Below are 14,873 nucleotides of genomic sequence, written 5' to 3' on the forward strand. Positions count from 1 at the left end.
CTATGGTGTTGGAGAAGACTCCTGAGAGTCCCTTGGACTGCAAGGAGATCCAACCAGTCCATTCTAAAGGAGATCAACCCTGGGTGTTCTTTGGAAGGAATGATGCTAAAGCTGAAACTCCAGTATTTTGGCCACCTCATGGAAGAGTTGACTCATTGGAAAAGACTCTGAAGCTGGGAGGGATTAGGGGCAGGGGGAAAAGAGGACGACAGAGGATGAGATGGCTGGATGGCATCATCAACTCAATGGATGTGAGTTTGAGTGAATTCCGGGAGTTGATGATAGACAGGGAGGCCTGGCGTGCTGCGATTCATGGGGTTGCAAAAAGTCGGACGCGAGTGAATGAATGAACTGAACTGAACTGAACTGAAGATCTCTTCAGGGGCTCAGCTGAACACAAAACTTTCATTTTTGTATAAAGTAAAAATGTAGCTAGAGCCTTTGATTTAGCTGAGAACATTTATGATGGGTCCTTACTAGTCTCTGTAAAGCAAACATTTGACTGGGAGTTTTATTTATAAAGGAGAAGCATGCCCTATTAAGATAGTGTTCAAGGTTCCCTTTGGTTTCAAAAAAGAGAAAAGCAAGACATTCATTACTTTCCTAAAAGAACAGGAAGTAGCTTGACAGCCTTCTATGTAATGATGTCCACATTTGTAAGACACGATGTCTTAAAGAAAGAAATGGAAAAAGTTAAAGATAACCTAAATTCTGGAGTTGTGCGTAATTCATACTATTTTTATGTTAACATCTGAAGTTGGGCCAAGACCTGAATGACTTATAATCTTGTGTGTCTGGAAATATATGAGGAGAAAATATTGATTAATTCCTATTGCCCAACCATATGCCAAAGTGATGTGAATTAGATCAAAGTTCAGAAAGTAGAGGAAGATAGAGCAAACTGACATGCTACAGTCCATGACAAAGAATTAGATATGACTTGGTGACTGAACAATAACAGTAAATGCCAAAGTATCACTTTTGCTGTTTTGATTTCAATTCTAATAAATAATAAGATTCAGGCAAAAGAGCTTCCTTGATAAATATTTCTTAAGTACCAATTGTGTATGTGTATATGTGCACATGTATGTGTGTGTATTCTTAATATGCTGGATATACTTCTGGGGATGTGAGAAGAATATTCATATTTTTAAATAGTTCTGATTAAGGATTTTAAAGGGTATATGACTCATCTATTTCCCCATTATTTACCACTATTATCTAATATGGACTAAAGACAAATATTTATCTGGTAATGGGTCAAATATTATGGACAAGTTAAAATGATTTGATAATTCACTAACAATTAATATGCTCTTATATATATCTCATTAAATAGCTGTTTTTTCCCACAAAGAATTGGATACAACTTGGCAACTGAACAACAACAACTCCTTTTTTATGATCCAATGGATACCAAATTGATTAGATGTGTTGTTTCACTTTATTCTCTCATCACTGAATTACACAGATGTTGTAAGTTGTAACAGTTGCCAGTAAAGGTCAGTTTCATTCCAATCCCAAAGAAAGGCGATGTCAAAGAATGCTCAAACTACCGCACAATTGCACTCATCTCATATGCTAGCAAAGTAAGGCTCACATGTTCAAGTTGGATTTAGAAAAGGCAGAGGAGAACCAATACAATATTATAAAATAATTAGCTTCCAATTAAAATAAATAAATTTAAATTAAAAAAAAAAGAAAAGGCAGAGGAACCAGAGATCAAATTGCCAACATCCGTTGATTATTGAAAAAGCAAGAGAGTTCCAGAAAAACATCTACTTCTGCTTTATTGACTAGGCCAAATCCTTTGACTGTGTGGATCACAACAAACTGTAGAAAATTCTTTAAGAGATGGGAAGACCACCTTACCTGCCTCCTGAGAAATCTGTATGCAGGTCAGGAAGCAACAGTTAGAACTAGACATGGAACAATAGACTGGTTCCAAATCAGGAAAGGAGTTCGTCAAGGTGCATATTGTCACCCTGCTTATGTAACTTCTATGCAGACTTTCTTATAGCTCAAACAGTAAGGAATCTGTCTGCAATGCAGGAGACTAGGGTTCGATCCCTGAGTTGGGAAGATCCTCTGGAGAATGGAAAGGCAATCCATTCCAGTATTCTTGCCTGGAGAATACTATGGACAGAGAAGTCTGTTGGGCTATAGTCCATGGGGTTGCAAAGAGTCGGACATGACTGAGGAACTAACACTTTACTTCTTCATGTAGAGTACATCATGTGAAATGCTGGGCTGAGTGAAGCACAAGCTGGAATCAAGATTGTTGGGAGAAATATCAATAACCTCAGATATGCAGATGACACCACCCTTATGGCAGAAAGAACTAAAGAACCTCTTGATGAAAATGAAAGAGGAGAGTGAAGGGTTGGCTTAAAACTCAACATTCAGAAAACAAAGATTATGGCATCCAATCCCATCACTTCATCGTGAATAGATGGAGAAACAATAGAAACGTGAGAGACTATTTTGGGGGCTCCAAAATCACAGCATATGGTACTGCAGCCATGAAATTAAAAGACACTTGCTCCTTGGAAGGAAAGCTATGATCAACCTAGACAGCATATTAAAGAGGAGAGGCATTACTTTGCCAACAAAGCTCCATGTAGTCAAAGCTATTGTTTTTCCAGTAGTCCTGCATGGATGTGAAAGTTGGACTGTAAAGAAAGCTGAGCACCAAAGAATTGATGCTTTTGAACTGTGTTGTTGGAGAAGACTCTTGAGAGTTCTTTGACTGCAAGGAGATCCAACCAGTCCATCCTAAAGGAAATTAGTCCTGAATATTCGTTGGAAGGACTGATTTTGAAGCTGAAACTCCAATACTTTGGCCACCTGATGCAAAGAACTGACTCACTAGAAAAGACCCAGATGTTGGGAAAGATTGAAGGCAGGAGGAGAAGGATAGACAGAGGATGAGAAGGTTGGATGGCATCACTGACTCGATGGACATGAGTTTGAGTAAGTGCTGGGATTTGGTTGTGGACAAAGAAGCCTGGTGTGCTGCAGTCCATGGGATGGCAGAGTCATGCACGACTGAGTGACTAAACTGATTGACTGACTGTAAGTTGCAAAACTTCCTGAAAAAGACTCAGTTCAGCTATTCTTATTAAAATAATACACTCATTATTTTTGCACTTTAATATGCTTTGCAGTTTTTTTAATTGTTGTTGAATGCCAGATATGATATACTAAGTCAAATGAACTCAGGAAATTAAGCCTGCAGTAGTGTGTTGCTAAGGTGTCAAGGGAGGGGAAGTGTTTCATGGTTCTAATATTGAGTTTCCGTCTTTAGTTAGGCTGTACTTCTGGACCATGAATTTGGCATGTGCTTCTCAATTCAACCCCTGCCCTCCCCATCCTTAGGTAAGACAGGATAGCTAGAGGGGGCGGGAGTTTCCTTTCCTCACATTGGTTAGGCATTGATAATACAACAGGTTTGGTTCTAGTTAACTAGGTTCTCCTGAGGCTAAGCCTTGTTAAAAATAGAATGCTCAGGCTTATTTCAAAATGATTATTTTTCCTCTCCTTCGACTGGAAATCTAAGGGGAACTTTCTCTTATCTTCACTGTTAGTAACTGGTAAAACTCACAAAAGCAAACTCCTTTGCCCTAAGATTGGTTCCCTCTCTGGAGTTTTAACTCTCAGATTTGTCTGCCTGAACTTTTAGAAATTTTTTCAGTTACGATTTAAATTTTGCTACACTAATATTGGTTCCTGCAGAAGTTTCAGCTCACAGATTTCTGGTCCAGTAGGTTGTGCCTATCCATCTCTCCAATTTTGGGGGCAGTGGTTTGCCTTGTAATCTCACTTCTCTAGATCTAAGAGTGGTTGATTTTTCAGTTTGTTCAAATGTTTGCTTCTTGTTAGGACAGAGTGATAACTTTCAAGCTCCTTACATACCAGATCAGAAGCAGGAGATTTATTCTTATTACTTTTCAAAATCAAAGTAATAAGTATTCATGTTTAAAACGTCAAATACACCTCTAAAGCTTAAAATGAAAACCAGTTCCCCCCACTACCCTCTTTTTTGCTGCTCACCTATCCAGATTCTCAATTTCCCAGGGAAACAACTTTCCACACTTGGAAATATTTCTTCTGACTTTACCTCCATTTCTTCTGAATCATCTCCTCAGAAGGATTTTAAAAAATTATTTTAAAATTTTATATCTGGAAGATTTAATAAGCTGTCTGTCAGTTGTATAAAAAAAATAGATTAGGTCTCAAAATTCAACTGCCACATTCTTAACCCCTACCCTTAGGATTCATATAATCTAATTTGATTGAATTAATTATCTTTATTATATAACTTTGTATATATGGTTCATAGCAGGGCCATATAGTAAGCTATGATGGCATTTCCTTTCTTTCTTTCTTTTCCTTCTTTCTTTTCTTTGACTACTCTTCCAAAGTTGGAAAGTTGCCTCATGTTTCCTTAATTATTTATTTACTTACTTCATTTCTATCCAGGTATTTCCTCTCCAAACTGATAGAATTGTGCAACTGCCCTCAGGATAAACACACCAATTGTATTATTTTATCACTGACATCTGTTGGCTCTTTTCCATTAATGCAAGGTAAATTGATTTGCCTTATTTGCCAGCTATAGGGCTAGTATCATCTTGGGTATTTCCTTGATTCTGTACCATCCTCTTTCTTGATTAATTCATTCTTGGGTCTATGCATGCTATTGTTGTTGCTTGTTCCTTTGAATGTCCTTGAATGTCCACTGTGATTTTGGAATGCCAATTCACATTTAAGAATGAAGCAAAAAGAGCTGATGAGGAGTTCTATATTAAAGATTTGACTTTTGGGTTTTAGACATTTTGCAGAGAAATTGGACAGGACCTAGTTGATTTTTTTTTTTTTAGACCACAAGGTTTTAATCTCTATGGATTTAGATCTCTTAACCCAGTTCCTTCTGAGAAATCTGGCAGTTGGTGTTTTGAGAGACAAGTGGTAGGAAATGTCTGAGAGGCTTATTGTTTAGCATTTGCACTTTTAGGTAAAGCCTGTGTTTTCAGTTAAACACCCTGCCTTTTTCATCCTTGCCTTTCACTGTGTCTGATATCTTTGAATTTCTCTTCCTGGCGAGTTGTCTGCTTTTCTTTTTTTTTTCCCCCTCTCACTGATTTGATATCATTCAAATAACTTGATTTTATTCTTCTTCCTTCTTTCCTTCCTTCTCTTCTTTCTTCTTTTATTTCTCAGTTTATATATTTCTTTATGTTTTGTTATCAAATAGTTCAAACTCCAAAGTAAATTAAGGCCATTAGTTAGCTAGGAAAAACCTCAAAGAGTAAAAGTAATTTATGCTGATCATATTATTCAAAAGCAACAGTATCAATAAAAGATCTAAGAATTCTCTTTTGAAAAATAATGAAACCTCTATTAATGCAGCAATTTTAATTTTAGATTCCTAATTAACTCTTAATTCTAAAGGTGGTGAAGTGCCTAAAGCTTCAAAGAGTAAGGATGCTGTAATTGTATTTTTTTTGAAACTACAATAATTAACATTTAATTCATTAATGTATTGCTGAGGCAGAGCAACTCAACTTGATATTCAGAATATAATTATAATCTTTTCTTCTCAAGCAAAAGAAATAATATTTTTTGTAAATATAAATGCCATATGCTTTATTTTAAATTTTCGTTGTTAGTTCATAACATTGAAATAATATTATCACTGGATGATTTAAGGGGTTAAGTTTAGCAGTATTCTTGCCTGCAGAATTCCATGGACAAAGGAGCCTGGGAAGGCTACAGTCCATGGGGTTGCAAAGAGTCAGATATGACTGAGCCACTAACACTTTCACTTTCTTTTATATTTTTATTTCATTAGAATTTGAAGTATTTGATTGCTTATTTTAAAGAAGAAAGCCCCAGTTCTATTCTCACTGTTCTGGGGCTGATGAAATCCTGAATATCAATGAAGAAGCTATTTTGTAACTTGAACTACTTCTTTAATAAAATTTTGTTAGTTCTCATATTTATTCTTGTCTATAGAAACTAAGATAATACTCCTCAACCAGAAAGAAGTACCACTGAAGTAACAGATAATCAAGTTTAATGTTCCTCAGCAAAATTTCTGTAAATGAAACATTTTTGGCATTCACTACTTCAAGGCTTTTCAGTTTTTGTCCACTTCTCTTAGACTCCTGTCCTTCATGTGCCCAGAAGATCTATGACTTCAGAATACATGGAAAGCTGCAATTCCTCCTTAGAAATATTGTTTGTAATATCCCTTCTTTTCCATTTTTCCCGTCCTGCCTTGTCTTCAGCACCCTTTAAGAGCCTCCTCACCTTACTTTTTGACTCTATCCCTTTCCCCTCCAAATCAGTCCTGCATTTGTTTGTCTTTAGATCTTCTTAAAAAATGCTTCTATTGAATATACAATGGTTGCCTGGTGACTCAGATGGTAAAGAAGCTGCCTGCAGTGCAGGAGACATGGATTCGATCCTTGGGTCAGGAAGATCCCCTGGAGAAGGGGATGACAATCCACTCCAGTATTCTTGCCTGGAGAATTCCATGAACAGAGGAACCTGATGGGCTATAGTCCACGGGGTCACAAAGAGTTGAACACGACTGAGCAACTGACACACACACAGCCAAGGGGGAGGCAGAGTAGGGAAGGGATGGATTGGGAGCTTGGGATTAGCAGATGCAACTATTACACATGGTATGAATAAATAACAAGGCTATACTATATAGCACAGGTAACTAGATCCAATATCCTATAATAAACAATAATGAAAAGAATATTAAATGTATATATGTATATATATTTCAATCACTTTGCTGTACAGCAGAAATTAATACAACATTGTAAATCAACAATACCTCAACAAACTAAAACTTTTACAAAAGAATGCTTGTATTAAATTACCCTTAAAAACATCATTGCTTCTTATTTCATTCCAAATTCGTTACATGTTAAACTTCAAGTTTCCCTGAATGATTCTTAATCTTCCTTTTTCATTATTGCCATACTGCTGTTTCTGCCATTCAAAATTTCATACCTATGTTTTCACTGTTTGTTTACTCTTTGTTGTTTGTTTTCCTTTAGAAAACCCTTCATTTTCCTTTGAATTTTCCAGGTCTTACCTGGGTGTCAAATGCAGACAAATTTCTAACTTCTGTGTACATATATATGATTTAATCCATAATTAATGTCTTTACTTTGAGTTATTATGAATATAATACTTTTCAGGTAAAATCTTATATACTTTATTTATAGCATTATTTCCCCTTTCCTTCCTTTCTTCTATTTCTTCCTTCTTTCCTCCCTTTTTACTCTCTTTTCCTCCTCTGTCCTTTTCATTTCACCTACACTAATACCACACAAATTATAATTATTGTACATGGTAACATCGGATCATGCCAATCACACATTTTCTCCTTTTGCCTTTCAGTTACCAAACTCCCTGACTTTTAACTCAACAAATGACACCACACCCATATGCGGGGATGTGATTAAGTTCCAGCCACTTGGATACAAAAAAAGTGACAGGTTTACGGTCCACATTCTAGCACTTTACTCCTTTTTTCCTTCCAATGGGTTAAAATATACAGAATTATTCTACCTGAGGAGAAGGACATGGCAACCCACTTCAGTACTCTTGCCTGGAAAGTCCCATGGATGGAGGGGCCTGGTAGGCTATAGTCCATGGGGTTGCAAAGAGTGGGACACGACTGAAGCAACTTAGCAGCAGCAGCAGCAGCATTTTACCTGAGCCAACTCTGTCCATGCAGAAGACAACCTCATAGAATGAGTATGATTTACAACAGACCTTGAAAAAGGAGTGCTTTATTAATTTGTCTTGAGTGTATTATTCCATTCTATATATTTTTTTGGGTGAAGAGACTACATCTTTTATTTCAATATTTGTAACTGTGTAGCAAGTTTTTGCTCAAATTCTTGTTCACATAAAAAGGTAATGTTCATAATGATTTAAATTATTGTTAGGGTTTATGTAGAAATTGTATTCATTAAGGATTAAAACTTTAAATTGAAGCAGATTTTCAAAGTGGATTTTTAAGTTAACATTGCTTGCTTGCTTAGTCACTTCAGTTGTGTCCGACTCTATGCGACCCCATAGATGGCAGCCCACCAGGCTCCCCCGTCCCTGGAATTCTCCAGGCAAGAACGCTGGAGTGGGTTGCCATCTGCCTCTCCAATGCACGAAAGTGAAAAGTGAAAGTGAAGTCGCTCAGTTGTCTGACTCTTAGCAACCCCTTGGACTGCAGTCTACCAGGCTCCTCTGTCCATGGGATTTTCCAGGCAAGAGTACTAGAGTGGGTTGCCATTGCTTTCTCTGAAGTTAACATTGGTCAGTAGTAAAGATTTGTCTGGATAAATAGAAACATCTAACAAGTACTTGCTATATATGAAATACAGTTTATCTTACATGTATCAAGTTATAAGTATCTCTTTAAAAACCTATGAATTGTTATTGTTTTCAATTTTGTGAAAGTGGATGGTGGCCAGGAAATAACAATTTTCCCATGGTCATACTGCTGATAAGAGGAAAACATGGTATTTGAACGTATTAATGATAAATCTAGATTCTACCCTCTTAACTAGTGTGCTGTATTGAATGGGTACGATATAGGTCTCATATCCATGGAACCAAGTCCCACAGTCAATTAACTACTCTACCTGTAACTCAGATCAGGAAATATATCTGTAAGTAAAACACCGAAGTAAAACAAGTTGCACAAAATCACCCTAGGAAAGTGAAAGTTGAAAAAGTAAAACAGGAATTTTGTATTTATTTTAGAGCAAAAAAAGAATATTAGGGAGAATTTTTATGGAGATATATTTCAGGTTTTCATTTTTGCTCCTTAAAAATTACATCTTAGATACCGGTTTACTTGGATTGAGGACTGAAGTAGTTTAGGACATGCAACCTGAAAATTCACCACTATATACATTGATTGTTTTGAGCTGAAGGCACTTGCAAAACACAACAGGCAGGAAGAAACTTTCTCTGAACTCCCTTTTCTTTTTTTTGCCTAAAGACAAATTCTTTAGAAGAAATCCAATTGTCATAAATCCCTCCCCGGGTGTTTCATAAACCAGAGAAGGTGACTCTTATCACAGAAGAGGAGCCTAGAGGTGAACGTCACATCCAGAAAACTTTGTCACAAACTATCCTAGTTCCCATCAATTCTACTGGGGCCTGTTTATTTTTCCTAAGATTTATTGACTCTTTCCTAAGTCACCTACATCTTCCTTCCCTTCCCTCTATTAACATGGTATATAAGCTTGCAAATCTCACTCTTTTTGGGGGGGGGGTATTCACTTTTTTCCTGATGCCCTTGTACATGTAATATTAAAAATTAATACACTTGTAGACCTCTTAATCTGCCATTTATCAGTTTATTTCATAACCCCAGCAATTGTACCTAAGAGGATGGACAGAAAATCTTTCCTTCCCTATATCAGTTCAGTTCAGTCACTCAGTTGTGTCTGATTCTTTGCAACCCCATGAATCCCAGCACGCCTGGCCTCCCTGTCCATCACCAACTCCCGGAATCCATCCAAACCCATATCCATCGAGTCAGTGATGTCATCAAATATTCCCATCCTCTGTCGTCCCCTTCTCCTCCTGCCCTCAATCTTTCCCAGCATCAGGGTCTTTTCAAATGAGTCAGCTCTTCGCATGAGGTGGCCAAAATATTGGAGTTTCAGCTTCAACATCAGTCCCTCCAATGAACACCCACAACTGATCTCCTTTAGGATGGACTGGTTGGATCTCCTTGCAGTCCAAGGGACTCTCAAGAGTCTTCTCCAACACCACAGTTCAAAAGCATCAATTCTTCAGCGCTCAGCTTTCTTCACAGTCCAACTCTCACATCCATACATGACCACTGGAAAACCATAGCCTTGACTAGACGGACCTTTGTTGGCAAAATAATGTCTCTGCTTCCCTATATGATCATGCTTAAATATTCAACCACCTTCTGCATATTCTGCTCTTCCAAATAACAAATCTCTGCTAAGGATTGACACATTCACTGGGCGACAACAAACTTAGAATTCAGGTACCTCCTGACAAGCCTATACTTCTTTTGATTCTCATTGTTTTGTAAGCAAATTGTGTCTACTTTCTGACTGAGGGGGAAGCATCTGGCATGACTTTATTTTTTTCTTATTTTTAAAGGATGAATTTTTAAGACAACTATTGCAGATTCTTAACCACCAGTTTAAATGCCTTAATCAAATCGAACTTTTTTGAGTCCTATTTAATATCTTTATGTGTGCCATTTTCTCTGGAAAGATTTCTCTTTCACTAATTAAATACGGCTTAGGTTTCAAATTTCAGCTCACATCAAAGCTAGCCACTGCCAACCCTCAAAATGACCCATCATACCACAGCCACTGATCTAAAAATGGCAGGAAGGGTTATGTTCTTCACTTGCATACATTGTTTCAAATATTTTGCTTTTAGAATAGAGACCAAAATCCAGTATTTAGGCTTGCAAAGCTCTTTATGGTCAGCCACCCTCTGCCTTTCCAGACACAAAATGATGTGTTCTGTTCCTCACTTTAAGTGTCTTACTAGTAGTAGTGTTAGTCACTTAGCTGTGTCGGATTCTCTGCGACCCTATGGACTGTAGCCCACCAGGCTCCTCTGTTCATGGAATTCTCCAGGCAAGAATACTGGAGTGGGTTGCCATGCCCTTCTCCAGGAGATCTTCCTCATCCAGGGATTGGACCCATGTCCCCTGCATTGGCAGGCAGATTCTTAACCACTGGACCACAAGTTTAAATGTCTTAGCCAGGTTGAACTCTTTTGAGTCCTACTTACTCAAGATCTTTATATGTGCCATTTTCTCTGGAACAATTTTTCTTCCACTAATTAAATACTATTTATGTTTCAAATTCTAGCTCATATATCACATTCTAAGGAAAGTTTTCACTGATCTGATAAACAAATTAAACTTTTCCTATTATTCACTTTCCTTACTCCAGTAACTTTATTCAACACAATTAATCACAGTTTAAAATATGTTAATTCACATAATCATTTGATGAATGTCTGCCTCCTCCAGTCAGCACGTTTCTGGACAGGAGGGATTGTACTATCTTATTTAAGATTTTAAGATGCCCTAGCAGAGTGCATGACTTACGTTAGGTATACAGTAAATATTTATTGAATAAATGAAATAATAGGAATTGAGGAGAGTATACAACTTAGTTTTTAAACAATGAGAAAATAAATTGTATAATGAGGAAATATTAGATATGTAGATCTCCTAAAATTCATGGAAAAATAATTCATTATTAAAAGTAAACTAATTTTTTTATTTTAAATTGCATGAACAACAACAATTGAAGGCAGGAGGAGAAGGGGACGAGAGAGGATGAGATGGTTAGATGGCATCACTGACTCAGTGGACATGAGTTTGAGTGAACTTCAGGAGTTGGTGATGGACAGGGAGGCCTGGCGTGCTTTAGTCCATGGGGTTGCAAAGAGTCAGACACGACTGAGTGACTCAACTGAACTGAACTGAGTAACCTGATGAAAAGTGAATAATTCAGATCAAACCTGTCACAAGCAGTTCCTTTCTTATAAACTCATTTTATGTGTCTAGAATGAAAATGAAGGGGGTTATTGTACCAGTACAAAGTGTGTATTGGAGGAGATGGTGCTACAGAGGGAAAAAGATGATCCTTACAAGGGTGGATCAGCTGTCTGAGTATTCAACACATTTCTCTTATCCACTCTATGCATGTATACAGAACTGATTCCAATTTAATCCTAAATAAATTAAAAAATAATTAAATGCACAACTTGGCAAGTTCTATTTTGGTTTCCAAGAGCATGTGCAGAACTATTCAGGACAGTAAATTCTTGCAACCGAAGTGTGAAAACTTAAAGGAAGTGAGAAAAAATAATAGAAATATTACTCTGAAAAATATCATTGTTTTAAATATGAACATTTGCTTAGTCCACAAAAATATAAATAAAATCTAAAACTTTCTTTAAATTATTAAAATAATAATAAAAATGCTCATTCACTGCTCTGAGGGCCAGATTTTGGCTATGGGGTATTGACAATGTCCTCCTGGCAGAGGCAATAAATACATGCATAACAAGATGTGGCCTGAGGTAATGGAAGCAGGAAAAGTCAAGCATGATTTCAGAGACACCAGAACTTTATTAAATTTATTTATATATCAGGCAATTTTTTGATGCTTCATTGGTTTAAAGTGTTAGTCACTCAATTGTGCCTGACTCTTTGCAACCCCATGGACTGCAGCCTACCAGGTTCCTCTGTCCATGGGATTTCTAGGCAAGGGTACTCAAGTGGGTTGCCATTTCCTTCTCCAGAGGATCTTCCCAACCTGGGGATCAAATCCGGGTCTCCTGCACTGCCAGGAGATTCTTTACTGACAAGATGCCCATAAATTCTTGCTTGGATGAAGTCAAGATAGAAATATGGCCCAGTCCTAAAGTAACTACGGGATAAGTATGAAGTATTTCTAAATCAGTGTCTGGTACTAAATGACAGATGTGCAAATAGCGACAGAATTCCATCCATTTCTTAATGACTTCCTTGGACAGATATTTGCCTTAAGATTTTTTCTGAATGAACCATGAAGATACAGGTTTTATGAAATGAGTTCTTGATGGAAAAGTCAGCTAAGAAGTCAGTAACATCTGCTTATGGACATTAACTCTTTTAGGTCTTTTTTTATCCCATGAGGAGAGAGGCTTGCATGGATGAGAGTAGATATATTTTAAATAGCCCTAATGTAAAGTACTCTTGCCAGGAGAATCCCAAGGATGGAGGAGCCTGGTAGGCTACAGTCCATGGGGTCGCTAAGAGCTGGACACGACTGAGTGACTTCACTTTCACTTTTTACTTTCATGCATTGGAGAAGGAAATGGCAACCCACTCCAGTGTTCTTGCCTGGAGAATCCCAGGGGCGGGGGAGCCTGGTGGGCTGCCGTCTATGGGGTCGCACAGAGTCGGACACGACTGAAGTGACTTAGCAGCAGCAGCAGCAATGTAAAGTCAGCTAGTTTATTATACACTAAAGAAACTTTAGGTGGCAGAGTAGTTTTCTTCCTTTAATACTTTGAAAGAAGTAGAGATTGTTTCGTGGGGGTGGAAAATGTCTATATGGTTGTTCAATTTTCTGTAGTTTTCAAATACATTGAAAATATATTCCTTTTCCTTAAAAAAAAATTATTTCCATCAACATAAGTATTTTGTGGTAAATCCCAATGAAGCTAGCTACATAAGAATGATATATCTTAAATATAAAATAATATCAAACAGTTTCTTTAAGCTAGGTGATTGCATATTTTTGAATAAAAATATTCTACTTGGCATCTTTTCATTAAGAAGAACTTGAGAATATTTCTAAAATTGTTCCTGTAAATAATGTCCTTTGTTTCAAAGTATAATGTGATTTTCATTTTAAGCCACCTGACTATAATGCTTTGAACATTCCCTTGGAACAGATTACAGTCTAAGAAGGTTGGAATAAAGGGAGTGTGCAACTTTGTCTCAATCTTCCAAGAAATTTTACTCAGGGAGCATTTTTTCTTGATGTTAACCAAAAGTGTTGTTGAGATTATGAAGTTAGAAGAATCATAGAAAGAATCAAGTTAAATGATCAAGTTGAATAATGAGACAGAAAACCCAAAAGACAAAACAGTTGTGATTTTTATTCATCCAGTAATGGTATCTGTAAAACCTGTCATAAAGAATTCTAATTAAAAAGAATAACCTATCCACTCACAAAGAGTACACACAGAACAGAAGAATATTATTTTGGAAGAATGTTAGAGCAGTATGAACTGGAAGATGAAAATGTTCTTTTGCTATCTGGTGTCAGTTACTCACTATACCTCATGAAAAATACTCATTTTCACGTCATGTCCCATTTTTATTCAACATCAGTGTGGGGCAAAGTCTACATTTTAACTAACTAATTATAATTAAGGAGATAAGTTATGGCAAAATAGGACTGACTCAAAGAAAAAAAAATCACTGTTGCATTGTACACAGATTTTGACCCTGGGTTCTAATTCCAATCATTTTACTTTATGTGGACACTGTCCTTAATTAAGACACTTCAGCTCTCTCTGTACTAATTTGATTATCTGAAAAGTAAATGAGTGGTTTCAGTAAAATCTAGAACCTTTCAAGCTTCAATTGTTTAATACTTAATGTAGATATCAAGAACCAGTGGGGAGATATCTTCCAGTGGGGAGAAGGAAGTGAGAAGGGGCGAGATAGGAGTATGGGATTAAGTGGTACAAACTATTATGCATAAAGTAAATAAGTACCAATGATATATTGCATAACACAGGGAATGAAGCCAAATTTGATACTAGCTTTCAATGGGGCATAATCTATAAAAAATACTGAATCTCTACATTGTATACTTGAAACAAACGAAGAAGTGAAATTCGCCCAGTTGTGTCTGACTCTTTGCGACACCATGGACTGTAGTCCGCCAGGTTCCTCTGTCCAGTGAATTCTCCAAGCAAGAATACTGGAGTGGCTTGCCATTTCCTTCTCCAGGGGAGCTTCCTGGTCCAGGGATTGAATCTGGGTCTCCTGCATTGCAGGCAGACTCTTTACCATCTGAGCCACCAGGGATGTAAATCAGCTATGGTTCAGTTAAAAAAAAATACTGACTGTGTCTCACCAGCAACCATGGTGAATGACTCAGCTTCTAGCATATTTTCATCATTTTAGTGAGTAACCACTTTAGTTTTAGCTCATTACATCATAATTTGTCAGCGCTGGATTAACATTTATATTCAGTAAGGATTTGTACCAGCTCAGTCTCAGACCATAGTTTTAATAATGTTAGAGAAATAATGTATCC

This window comes from Bison bison, unplaced genomic scaffold (genome assembly GCF_000754665.1).
Source record: "Bison bison bison isolate TAMUID 2011002044 unplaced genomic scaffold, Bison_UMD1.0 scf7180017864166, whole genome shotgun sequence".
Taxonomy (NCBI): domain Eukaryota; kingdom Metazoa; phylum Chordata; class Mammalia; order Artiodactyla; family Bovidae; genus Bison; species Bison bison.